At 35.4% G+C, this 13,609-nt stretch overlaps 1 protein-coding gene across 1 annotated transcript in view; it reads right to left on the bottom strand.

Moving 5' to 3' along the window:
• Positions 1 to 13,609, bottom strand: part of LOC118188648 (inactive dipeptidyl peptidase 10-like) — a 1,447,514-nt gene that overhangs the window by 1,197,854 nt on the left and 236,051 nt on the right. The window contains exon 2 of the mRNA XM_085818201.1: positions 209 to 323. The gene's annotated coding sequence lies outside the window, so the exon portion shown is untranslated. The remainder of the gene's footprint in view (positions 1 to 208; positions 324 to 13,609) is intronic.

Genomic DNA, 13,609 nt, shown 5'->3' with positions numbered 1-13,609 from the left:
TTCACATTTCTACATCGAGTGAAAACCATAGATGGATCTTTCAAATTTCATGAACAAGAAACTTACGCTTTATTTGAGCAACAAAGGCTCACAGACGTCTGCCTGTTAAAATATTCAAAATTTCTTGGGACCTTATGAAACAGTTGCAGATTTCATTGTGCTTTTACGTGCTAGATGTAGAGGAAAGAAATTATACGGCATGACTTACTTGGCCAGAGCAAAATCACTATCAAAGCTGCCAAAGCACATATTCCTAGTATGACACACAGTGAAATTCCAATTCCTCTCCACGTGTGGCTTGTCTCAGACACTTCGTCGTCTTCCTGCAGTAAAAGAGAAACCTTTAGAGTAACACAAAAAAACTGAATAACTATGAATAATTAAGAATGACAAGTTATTATCATATAGAAGTACTACTATTTTGCCTCCTCATCTAAGAAATTATAAAAATTTCTATTATTTAAGATCCTAATCACAAATTTAATTTATTTTCCGCTCTGAAATGAGTCTCTAGGGAATATGAAATCTGAATCATTAAAAATTAAATTACTTAATGTCATATTCAATCTTAATTTACATCTGATTTTATTTAGTCTTTAAATACAAATTAGTGAAAAACAAGTTCGTTTACTTAGTTTCTTTTAAAAAGAAGAAGAAAGTATAAATTTTACTTTCTTTTCAATGAGAGAGTTTAAAGTTAAAAAAATAATTTCTCACAGCTATTTTTAAACAATTCGAAAATAAGAAACAACTGTTTTTAAATTACTCAGTCATACATTTGTATAAATTTACTTTGGCCTGGACTTCACTTGCTTGTATTAATCACAGCTATTGTACACATGTATTTCAAGGAATTTTTTAAATATATATCTAGAATATTAAAAAGGACCCTTTAACATGTAAGGGAATATAAAATCATCGAAACCTTTTTCTTTTAATATTATCAATCGTCTTCTACCTATTATATTAATGCCTGTCTAAAACGAAATCATATGTTCTAACGAGACATTGAATTCAAGAAGTGCAATAACATATGCGAGCAATGGCTAAGTTTTATGTTAATTGGAGTCGTATATTACAATTAAGCGTATTCAAGAAGCGCAAATAGCTTTACATATTGATATAATTATAAAAAAATACTTCTTGAATAGAATGAAAAAATAAAGCAAATCAACAAGCTTTTTTGCAATTTAATGTTATTTTTAATTATTTTTTTTTATTTGTTACGAACATAGAATATGCTTATTTGAATTGACCTGTACTGTACATTCCTACAATGTATAAATTTCAAACTTAATTATGATATTCTGAACGCGCCTTAGAACAACGTAAATTCGAGATTCTTTTTTAATTTGGAATTCCTTTTTTATTATGTTGTTGCTGTGACTTATATCACTTGGCTGACAGTGAGATCAGATCAAGTCGTCAGTTACACTCTTAGACAAAAAAAAAAAAAAAAAAAAAAAAAAAAAAAAAAAAGACGACAAACCGAGAAGATATAAATCAAATTGGACACAAATTGATATGGATACAGGTTTCGACGGAAAATGCAAAATTTTACATTTTGGCTGCCAATGAATGAACCGTTGTCGCTACAGCGCACCTGATCTGCGCAACTGGCATGATATTTAAGAGGAGAAATTACGATTCCAGGTCATAAATTCTTCACGAATTTCATTCCGTGTACTTTGTTAGACAGTAACTATGCCTCGCATACAGGTGCGCGAACGATATGCACAGATGTCAGAATTTGAGAGAGGTCATGTATTTGGGATCAAATAAGCCGGTTGGTCTTATCGGCGAATAGCTCGACATTTGAGCAGGAGCGATGCCACTGTTAGACGATGCTGGCAGGAATGGGTGAAACATTGCCGCACACAGCGTCAAGAAGGAAGCGGTAGGCCTAGAGAAACGACAGAACGTGAAGACCGAGCAATCTTCAAAGCGGCATTCACAGCCCCAGTTTCATCATTATCATCGATTCTACGTGCAACTAGGGCTTCAGTGACCGCAAGGAACAGGAAGGGCCTGAGGTCACGGCGCCCCCTGTGCCGACTACTAGACTACTATTGATTTCTGTACAACGTCAAACCTGTTTGCAGAGGTGTCGGTCTCATCCTCACTGGATTGTCAGTAACAGGAGTAGAATAGTCTTCAGTGATGAGTCCCGCTTTGAACTGAGCCCTCATGACCAGCGAAGGCGAGTCTGGTAATGCTCCAGACAGCGGTGTGATACCAACCTAACTGTCTTCCGGCAGACAGGCCGACAGCCAGGAGTGAAGGTCTGGGGTGCCATTTCATTTCATAGTAGGACACCTTTGGTTGTCATCCGTCGCAACCTTACAGCACAGCGGTACGTCAACGAAGTTCTAAGTCCCGTTGTGTTGCCCTTCATGTCACGCCAATCTAGGCTTACATTTCAGCGAGATAATGCCCGCCCCCACACTGCGCATGTTTCTACTGCTTGCCAGCAAGGTTCCCGGTTCTCTCTCCTATTGAGCACGTTTGGAGCATTATTGGCAGGGCCCTCCAACCAGCTCGGGATGTTGACGATTTAACGCGCCAGTTGGGCAGAATTTGGCAGGGTATCCCTCAGGAGGACATCCGCAACCTCTATCAATCGATGCCAAGCCGAATAATTGCTTGCGTAAGGACCAGAGGTGGACAAACGCGTTACTGATCTTTTTACATTGTGAAGCTCTATCACTTCAATAAATCATCCATTTTTTCTCTAACTGTAATCATTTGCTTTTCTGTACATGTACATCACTTCTACCGATTTCCGTCCCATTCGGATAACTCCTTCTTGGTGCGTCTCTTTTTTTTTTTTTTTGTCTAATAGTGTATATTACTTGGTTGACAGTACGATCAAGTTCAAGAGTTTTAGTTAAATTAACACGCCCAATAACGATCATTGGTGGTGGTGAAATAATAGCAGTCAGCATAACATTCACAAATCTGCAGGACAACTTGTGAAGGTTTAAATAGAGAAACTCTCTCCTAAGCTGCAGAAGTGCAAACGAACGAAGTGTACTGCAGCTGTAAAGAGCGACAGGGGATCAGGAGACCCAGTGGTCAAATCCTGGTGGTGACGAATTATTGTCTACTACCTTTTTAAGTCCAGCACCACTGTAGAATCATTACGTTATCTTGAAGCAGGGGATGTGAAAAATGCGCAGTGACCTCGCTGAAACTCGAAACGTCAGCTTTAGAGGACTAATTTTAAAACAATTATTAAAAGAAAAATTTTAAAGAGTTTGATTAAAAAGATTTAGGGCATTAATAGTTAATAGTTAATTAATGGTATTAATGTTAATTGGTAGTGATAGGTTAAAGCTGGAAACATCTCAAAATCAGCTCATATGTATAGTGTTGGTGTTGGGGTATTTAATTATGGCAAAGCACACGAGGGGTATCTGCCTAAGGGGAGGGATGCTTTCGTGGAGGACGTTCTAAGGGAAACTGGCTCGTATACACATTACGCAAGGGGAAAACCACGAAAACGTCCTTGTAGCCACCCCGTTCGTGGGATTAGAACCTCGAACCGAACTACCAGTGTTCAGCGACTTTACCGCTCGGCCGCTGGTGGGCCCACATATGTATGCAATAAAATTGAAACGAAAAACATATATATATATATATACAATAAGGCAGTATGCTTTAAATTTCTAATTATGTTATAACTTTCAAAATAAATTCTTGAGGGGAAGTTTAAATAAATAAACAAGAATATAAATATAGAGATATTAAACATTAGATTCAATGCACATAATAATAGAAATAAATTATAAAACACAAATATAGATCAAATCGGGATCCAAAGCTAAGAAAGTTGCGGACAGGGTGCAAAAGCAGTATGGGTTTCGAATTCACGACCCCAAAAGAAGCCGCGCTAGCGTCTGCTTTACCTCCGCGTTATCATCACACAGATGTAATTTGCAATTCTAGTTTATACCCACCATGAAGGAAATGATTTCTTAAAAACTAATTTTTTGGCACTATTTTGTTTTTCAGTTTTCAAGGCATTTATTACAAAAGCGTAATTTTTTAAAATGGCGTTTCGTTTGACGTTAAACGGACTGCTAAAAATATACCTCAAATGAAAGATGTGCTTACAATTATGTATATGTTAGCCAAAAGGTATATTTATAAATAGAGAAATACAAATTTAACATACTTTTTAATGCAGTAGAATATTTAAAAGGCTATCAAATTTAATTTTTAAATCATATTATTAGTTTTTTTACTTGTTTATAATGTTTACTTCTGCTAGCAGTTTGATACAGTCAGACGTTCGTTTTCATGAAAAGTAAATGTGAATGTAGAACTAGGACTAGGAAATAATTGTAAAGATAAATTTTGCTATTTCATTATATTTCTTATACTTGATTTTCTTGACAGTTATCACTGCTGCATGCGAACGAATACTGTAATTGCAGTCATTTTTTTCTTTTATTTTTTAACTAAATTCAGTAGATTGCTTTCTTTTACACTACGCTGATTTCTCAATATAATGGTAATTCAGAAACATCCTTTCCTTGATCCAGCATTCATCACTACTTCTGTCGATATTATTTTTTGGTGACAGCACCTGATTGCTCCTTTTTTACCACGTGACTCCAACGCTTCTGCAGATATATGTATAGAAGTTGAAAGTGGCAATGGTCACGTCCCTTACCTCACCCTCACGCTCCTTCAACAACGGCAGCAGTCAGTCAAAAAATGCTATAGCCAGACGTCGAACGACACTACTTCAGAGAGCCGAATCACGTCATACAAGTTCGCTTGATAATTCCGGCATATCAGCGGAACTAGGAACTAGAATGGTTCAACTTCTTGCGATCCGTCATCCGTCAACGCTCCACAGATGTCAATCAAAGGTCAGTTCGCTTGCTGATCGGAGAAAGGCATACGCAACCCACCCGCACCGCCATAATGGAAACGAGTCTTTAAGCATATTGTTATTAAGGGGGCTCATACACATTAAACCCCTTAACACTCTTCGAATATGTGACTGTTGCAAGAATTGGAATATTTTATTTATTTTAAAAGCAATTACTTCCAACTTTTTACAGTTGACTATAATACAGCTGCTTTGGAAACTAGTAACCAGAAAGTTTGTGTTTCCACAAGTATTTTTGTAATTTAATCCGCTTTGTGACAAAATGTTTCCTCATGTTTCCACCTTGCGCGCATGATATTTTAAAAATGGCTAATGGTACATTCTTGAAATTTGATGGAATTCTTTATATTAGCCCTATTTTTCAACCGAACTCAAAATCTGATGAATATTTTAATATTAAAAAATTGTATTACGAAAACATGACAGATTTTTTAAATCAAATACATTTTATAAACTCAACTCCAAATAAAATAAAAATTTAACATGAAACTCTTAGAATTTTTGGTTCACAGTAGTTTCCAAATGTTATAAAAGCTCTATAATAAAAATGGAATTAAATTATGCAACAGAATGTTTTAAACTGTGCGCGCAAGGTGGAAACATGACGAAATATTTTGTCACAAAGCGGATTAAATTGTAAAAATATTTGAGGCAAAGCAGACTTTCTTATTACTATTTCAGAAACAGCTATATTGTGTAGGCAGCTGTAAAAAGTTGGAAGTAATTGCTTTTAAAATAAATAAGCTATCCCAATTCTTGCAACAATCACATATTCGAAGATCTTATGGGTTTTAAGGTGTACGAGTCCCCTTAATTCGTGTAACTTTATTTATTTATTTATTTAAAATTTCTTTCATTTTTTGCTTTGTTCCCGAAACATAATTCAATGTCAAAATCTGAAATACCAAACGTTTCATTTTAAGGAGTATGAGAATTAAACATTACATAAAAATGTTTCTACTGTTAGAAGAATCTTAATGTAATTATGATTTGGACTGTTAGTTAATTATAACTTCAATTTTTCAATATCGTGTGAAATTGCAAGTATGAGAAGCAAAAATAATAATCACAAATACGTAAAATTTTCATATAGGGCCATATTTCTTAATTTTTATTCATTATTGAAAAAGATAAAATATACATATCAGAATACCTGGTGCAATCAATTAGATATAAAACACTCAATAGAATGAAGCTGTCCATTTTTTTATGTCTAGTAGAAAAGAGTGCATGCCTAACGGAATAGCTACGCATATTTATAAATTACCCATGCTGCATCAGTTGGCAGAATTAGAGTAAAAACAGATTTCTTGGGAATAAATGCCCATTGCAGGAAATAGGAGAAACCTGTTACGGGAAATATAAGTATTAAATCAATAACTCCCTCCTTCTGCCGGCTGAGCTTTAAAAAAATAAAGCAAATTTAATTCTATCATTTTTTTTTTACACTGAAAACTCGAATGCAAAAAATGATAATTATTCAGTAAACTAATGTAACGAATGACTGGACACTTTAAAGGTTCGCGTACAGACGTGTTTCCGTAATTATGGTTTTTGTTATAACAACATGAAAAGATTTTTTTTTTCAGTCAGATTTCAGTTTGTATGCAATTAACTATCCTCACAAATACTATGGTTGACTAGAAAAATCCATCTTTTTTTTTTCCATGAAGCATGAGATAATTACATTTGGAAATTTTTGATTTAACAAGTAGAAAGGTAAAATGATCCTTGCCAAATAATAATTAATTAATCAAGAGATAGAAATTCGTTGCATTTCTTTCTCACCGTTAAGTTTTTTAAACGATTTTTTCTTATGCCAATAAGACATTTTCTCACATTACGAGATGTCCTTTCGAACTGTTAGTATTTTATGCCTAAGATTTGAAAGTATGTTAAATAACTTTTAAACTTTTATGTCGAGAAATGAAATTACTGCTGAAGAAATGGCTTTCAGTTTAAAAAAACCGAGATAAGAGTAACTTATCATGCTGAGTTTCTATACCTTTTTCAGAAAATACTATTGTGATTGAGAAATTAAATTATATAATAATACTATATACACAGGTCAACCTACAGATAGCTGGATAGGTAAGATCTTAGACAGGTAGACAATAATATACGTTATTTATTGATAGGTAGATAAAAAAGTTTATACGAGGGCTGTAAATTAAGTAATGGCAACATAGGTATAAATAAATTTTTAATGAACTTACAAGTGCAATTCCTTCTATATAATCACCAACAAAGGTTGGTTGGTTCACCTTTCGCTTAGTGTCGGGAAGCCGTTGTAGACCAGTGGCAAGGTGTTGATTGTTGATCTGGGCGACCGAGCGCCCTACTGTGTGGAGTACAGATGAAACGTCATAAAATCGGTGACCTCGGAGGGGTTCCTTCAACTTCGAAAACAGATCGAAGTCACAAGGACTCATATCGGGTGAGTAGGGAGGATGCTCCAGGATTCCCCACTGCCGCCATCGCAAAAGGAGAGTGACATTGTTTTCGACATGGCAACGAGCGTTGTCATGCAATACAATAGGGAGATTGTTGTGCAATAAACGTGGACGTTTGCGCCGCATAGCCGGACGCAGATGGTGCTGCGTCCGGCTATCTTCATTATGCGCCACACCGTTTGATGACTCAGACCAACCTCTAAGGATAATTCTCGGACAGTCCATGGACAGTCTATGGTAAGGAGACCGCTCAGGATGTCAATCTGCTCTTGAGGAATGGAGGGACGACCTGTGCGTTGCAAATCCGCAGTCTTATTCCGAGCCGAACGAAATGCTTGAATCCATCGTGCTACTGTGCTGTATGGTAAAGCACTTGTGCCACAGGCTTCCACTAATCCTCAATAGCAATATGTTGCAATTTTGCAACGGGCAACCTCGATTTTAAGCCACGACCGCTGATGACCTTTTGAAAACATGCTTTAGAGCGATGGAAACGAAACTCCTCACTTTAACGCCACACAACAACTATCCTTCTAAGCAGATCGACTGTTTTTTGCACTCTACACATCGACAACAGCGCCACGTCACCGCTCCCATATCCTATTTGCGCATGGCCGCCCTTCTACGAGTTTCAAGGTTAAGTTGCCACTATTAATTTAAAACCCCCGTATATGTAAATAGGTAAATTTGAAGGAAGATAGTACGAATCGAGTAAGAGAACCGTAACACACTTACGTTTTCAGAATAGATTTTATTGAACATATTTAAAACTGACCATGATGAATTTACTAAAGGCTTTATTTAAAATAGACGTTGTAAGTACAAAACATTATTCAATTTTCCTTTAATTCTGCTGGATCTGCTGCAGTACAAATGAAATAATGAGACATCAATTTGACCTAATGCTGGAGAATTTGTCAGGTCATTGACTCAAGCTGCGTCTCTAGTAATGTTGTTTACAGCTCCTTCTTAAAAACCGGTTTTGGTTTGATAATATGTTAGTTCTTGAGCTCCCCAAACAGATGAAATAAGACTTAAATTTAACGTGCATGTTCAGGATCGGCAAATCGTCTTTCTTATAGAAGTGTGAATATTTGAACCATATCGGGAAGGTGGTGATCTGTTATTTTCTCAACAAGCAACAGACTCCTTTCATGATACATGCAGGCTATTAAAGGAGGTTTTTAATCATGAAATATATTCTGTTAATATGGAGTTTTTAAAACCTCTTTAGATATAAAACAGGAAGAACGAAGGTTCCGTTCCACCGAAGAGAGGCCACTAGGTTCACATTCTTATGTGATCAAAACCTTCCTTGATGACAAAAAGTAATAAAAGCAGAATCGCGACAGATTTTGTATCAGCCAACATGAAATACTCCACAAGATACTTGTATGGAACCTTTAGCTTACTGCTTTTAAGGTGTGTTATGCGGTGGCCGGAAAAATGTCCATAGGAAAAATGTTCACAGAATAATGCTCACAAGTATAGAAGCTCACAGGAAAATAGACCACAATGAAATATGCCCACATAGAAAAAGGCTCAGATGGAAAAGTGCTCATACGGGAAAACGCTCACATGAAATATGTTCGCATGGACAAATGCTCACATTACCTTTTTCAGGGGTGTTAAATAAAAGCATGAAAACTGTAGTAAAATTTTGCATGTACCGTAATATTTTATACCACCGCATCTGTACGACATTTTTCCTGCAACTGCCATTAATTAATTTCTATTTCTTTACTCTATTTTTGCATACTTTTGATGCGTATCTATAAAAATTAATGTTTTAACGTAGTTATTCAAGTTTCGAGCCAAAAACGTTGTAAAATTTCTGCAGAAATTAAACATTTTAGAAATAAAATTAACACTTTTAGGTCCTTTGATGATGCCTCTCAGTCGAACATTATGAAGTAGCCTTCGAAAAATCTCCTAAAACTACAAATTATTGCGAAGACTCTAATAACGCACTAAATTCATTATTCAATTGAAGCCATCCCAGTATGTGGTTTTTATTTGACTTAGCGTCTCAACGTTTGTTGTTAGGTAATGTAAATATAGGATGTACTGAAGTAAAAAAGAAGCAAACATGAAAACTTACATTTGGTATTCGTGAATCATGTAAGAAACTATGATGAAATCGATGATAAAATTAAATGCTTTACGTAATTTAAATGAAATAATCATTCTAAATTCTCATTCATTATTCATTATTCTTCTAAATGTTTATATTATAAAATGTGTAATTGTATTTATTATTTTTTTAAATTTTTCTAACAATTAAAATTGTAATAATTTTTTACTATATAATTCTGTTTCATGTTTACTTCCTTTCTCCTCTCCTTTTCTTAATCCAAAACGGCCCATTTGTTAATCTTATATAACAACTTAATTTACACTTAAGTTATAAAGTTTTTGAAATATATACCATAGATGTTTAGGTAATTTAAATAATTTTTCTTTAGGTAATTCAAATAGGTGAACGATTTTCAAATCGATTAATTATCGAGTCATTAATGTAAGGACATTTCTATGTAAATTATTTATCAGTGGTCTTATTTCCATGTGAGCATACTTCTGTGTGAGATTTTTTTCGTCTGAGCATATTTCTAAGTAAACATTTTTTCACGTGAGGTTTTTTCCTAAGTGGGCATATTTCTGTGTGGGCTTTTTTCATGTAAGCATTTATGCCTGTCAGCATTATTGTGTGAGCATTGTTCCTGTGGGCTTTTCCCCCTAGAACCGTGTTATACCATCCTCTTGCTGATGTTTCTTGGGGCTGAAATTAGACGAAAGACTACTTAACTTGTGTTATGATTTTTTGTTTGTCTATGTCTATCAGTCTGATCATCTATGGCTACCTTTTGAGAACAAGGATTTAGTCTTTAATATACTGATACGAAATGCCAAGAAGCGTAAGATAGCTTTCCCGCAAGGCGAGTTTAGGTTTGCCATAAAAAGGCAAGAATATGCACGGTTCCTAGATATGGCGCGAAATTGCCCGTTTAGCGACAAAATTGACGATATGCGACGGATGGAGAAACTTCTAGAATGATTTTTCCCTGTTTGGCCCAGAATATTCTCGAAGGCAGGCCAAAAGCTATATAAACCCTGCCTGTACGAGGAGTAGCAGTCTATCGAGTTGATTGTCAGTCTAGTGTCGAGTTGGTCGCCGAGTGTATCGCAAGTTGGTGCATCGAGATTGTGCATCATTGAGGCTATCGAGTACATCGCGAGTTGTAGCTTGGAGAGTCTCGAGAATACGTTGAGTTCCGAGAACGACCGAACCGAGCCGAGAGCTGTACTCTAGTGCTTTGCCGTGAAGCTGTCTTTACCGTTATAGCCTGATAGCCTGAAGGCTGTATTGCTGATTGTTTCAGTTTGTTCATAGTAGTTTTTCGACAACTGTAAATGTGTTTTGGAGCTGTCCTGAGTAATACTGACTAATAAATTGTGTTTTCATTCTTCACGAAGTGTTGTCGTCAATCACTCCAAATCCACGAGCCCGCGTACAGAACGCAACAATACTGAAGGCAGCGATGCAGCATATTTTATTGTGGTTGCGTTAATAATTCTAAATGAGGGCCACTCTAGAAAAATGACTGCACTGTCGACTCTGACAAGTCCTCCAACGTAATCAAATTTATTTATTTTCATCAGTTTTAACAAACCGTTTGAAAATCCAAGCATCTTTTTCGTTATAATTTAGTAGTTTCTTGATTAAAGTAACTTAATTCGCACATGTTCTACATCACTTGGCTGTTTGTACACATTAACAGACTGATATAACCCTTGATTTGTTTTCTTATTTTTTGTTTCGATTGTTAAAATGGCTTTGCATCATCATCAAATTTTCTAACCTTATATGACTCAATACACTTTGGATCGCTAAATGAATCTTTTTAAAAATTTATTTTGTTGGTAAAATGTAATCATTTCAGAACAAAAATTTCTTTTTTTTTTCAGTTTCGGCCTTCCGACAAATTAAATATGTTTATTGAGAAAACAAGCCAAGATTCAATAGAAATTGTGCGCAATTATGGGAATATTGAGTTTATTAAAACATGTTTCAACAGATTTTTAATATTTCGTATGGATTATTGTTCTTATACAAGTCCACTGGTGTGCTATTAGAATGCAAATGCTACAAACTGTCCAAGTCTATAAAATGTAGTTTCATAGGAGTAATTCAAAAATTATTTTTTCTTTACTAATTTTAATGAACTTCTGCGTTTATTAACATAAATAAACACTTATCTATGTATATGCAAAATCAAATACCATCAGTTTTCTAAACGCACATGCTGTACTAGATACTTATCTCTATTTTAAGAAACGTTCTCAGCAATTATTATTATTTTCAAAATGTATCCGACTGAAATAATAATTAATCTAAACAACTAAATTTTACATAGCCTGCGTGATATTTTAAGTCATATTCCTGAGGCAGAAATGGCAAGTCAGAGATATTCACATGGGCAAACTTCGTCCGCGTGTGAAGGTGTCTATGCATCCAGCACTTCTAGGCAACAATGCATTTTTTCCAGATCGCGGCCAAATGTAACGAAATGAGATATTAAAATTTTATTTGGTATAGGCTTCAAAACCTTTACAGAATAAACATAAAAAAGATTTAAAATTGATTTTGGGGAAATAATTCTTTTCGTGAATCCTTAAAAGTTCTATTTTCTTCTTAAAAACTTAAGCCTTAGTTTTAAGGAAGTAAAAATTTTATTGCAAATGAGTTAAAATGCCATTTTGAATTTCTAGAATGAATAATCTTACATTAAAAGTCTATGTTCTACTTACGTTCAACTTTGCAAAGATAGTTTTTAATAAATATAACTATTGATTCACTGACCACAATCTGGAAATAATGCCTGTTTGTTATTCAAACTTTAATCTTAGAGTTTTTATTCAAACCTTAATCTAAGATATTTTGCGCATTGGTGAGGCAGTCATGAGTCTGACAGTGGCTTTTGATAATGCAGAATTTGACCACCTTTGACCATATATATTGTTACGTTATTTTCTTCCTTCACGTTCGTATGTGGTTCGTGTGGATTTGGAGTGAAGAACGACGACACTTGATGAAGTATCGAAACACATTTTATTTACCAATATAAATCAGCTCCAAAATCAATCGAAATGTTATAAACAAGCTGACACGTTCAGCGACACAGCCTTCACACTGTCAGGCAATGACTGTGGAGACAGCTTCACTGTGAAGCACCCGAGTACAGATCCCAACTGTGTTGGTCTTCACGTACTCTCGAGACTCTCCACGTGATGCACTCGACGATACACAAGAGTATAGCTCTCGAATCAGCACAGTCTAAGACAAAACTCGACGATGCACTAAAAGTCTCGATGCACTAGACGATCAACTCGGCGCTAGACACTCGCTCAATGACTGACTATCAGTTTTCTAGACGAGGCACCACACTCGCCAGCTCGACGAGGCACACACCCTGACTGCGAACCAGCAGGGTTTATACAGCTTTCGGCTTGTGTTCGAGAACATTCTGGGCTAAACCGGTAAGAATTCCTTCCTGAAAGTTCTCCATCCGTCCATGGTATATCGCCAATTTTGTCGCCAAACGTTTGATTTCTCGCCAAATGTAGCAACTCTGTCCTCATTTCCATTTTATGGTAATCCTAAACTGCTTTGCTGGGAAGCTATCTCACCTGTACATTTCGTAACAATATATATATATACTGATCATAAATTCTACATGTTGCAGAAATTATAAAAGCATGCCTTTTAAGTATTACTGTGGAGATTTGAAAATTATTTTAACATAGTCACATTTTTTAATAATTATTAATTCATCAATTGTGAATTAAATAATCACTGAACTAATTTTATTGAAATTTATTTTAGACAATGTTGTCTTACAGCTATATAGGTTTAAAGTACTTATTTAGTAAATTTATTATTAGTTTAATCAACCAGTTATTTTATATTGCTATCGTGTCATTTTCCTGCCAGAATGCAAATTCAAGCTCGCGCGTATTTAACTGAGAGCTTGAGATTGCTTCAGTAGGAGCGTTTTCCGCCTGGTGAAGGCCACGTTTCTAGGTAATATTCTACGATAACAGTCCTGTCTACGGCGCGTGTCCTTAGCCTTGTAAATAGTGCTCTCACGTTGATGTAGGTGTTCCAAATTGTGCGTTCAATTATACAGGCATAGCCTTTGCAAAATTTTCTATTAAATTTAGTTTTGATTTAAATTTCTGCTTTTGAGTTTTC

Source organism: Stegodyphus dumicola, chromosome 6 (assembly GCF_044657685.1).
Source record: "Stegodyphus dumicola isolate Sdum_Otavi_A_Nest chromosome 6, ASM4465768v1".
NCBI classification, from domain to species: Eukaryota; Metazoa; Arthropoda; class Arachnida; order Araneae; family Eresidae; genus Stegodyphus; species Stegodyphus dumicola.
Note: the sequence above shows the minus strand (reverse complement) of the source record. Positions and strands in the feature narration are given on the sequence as shown.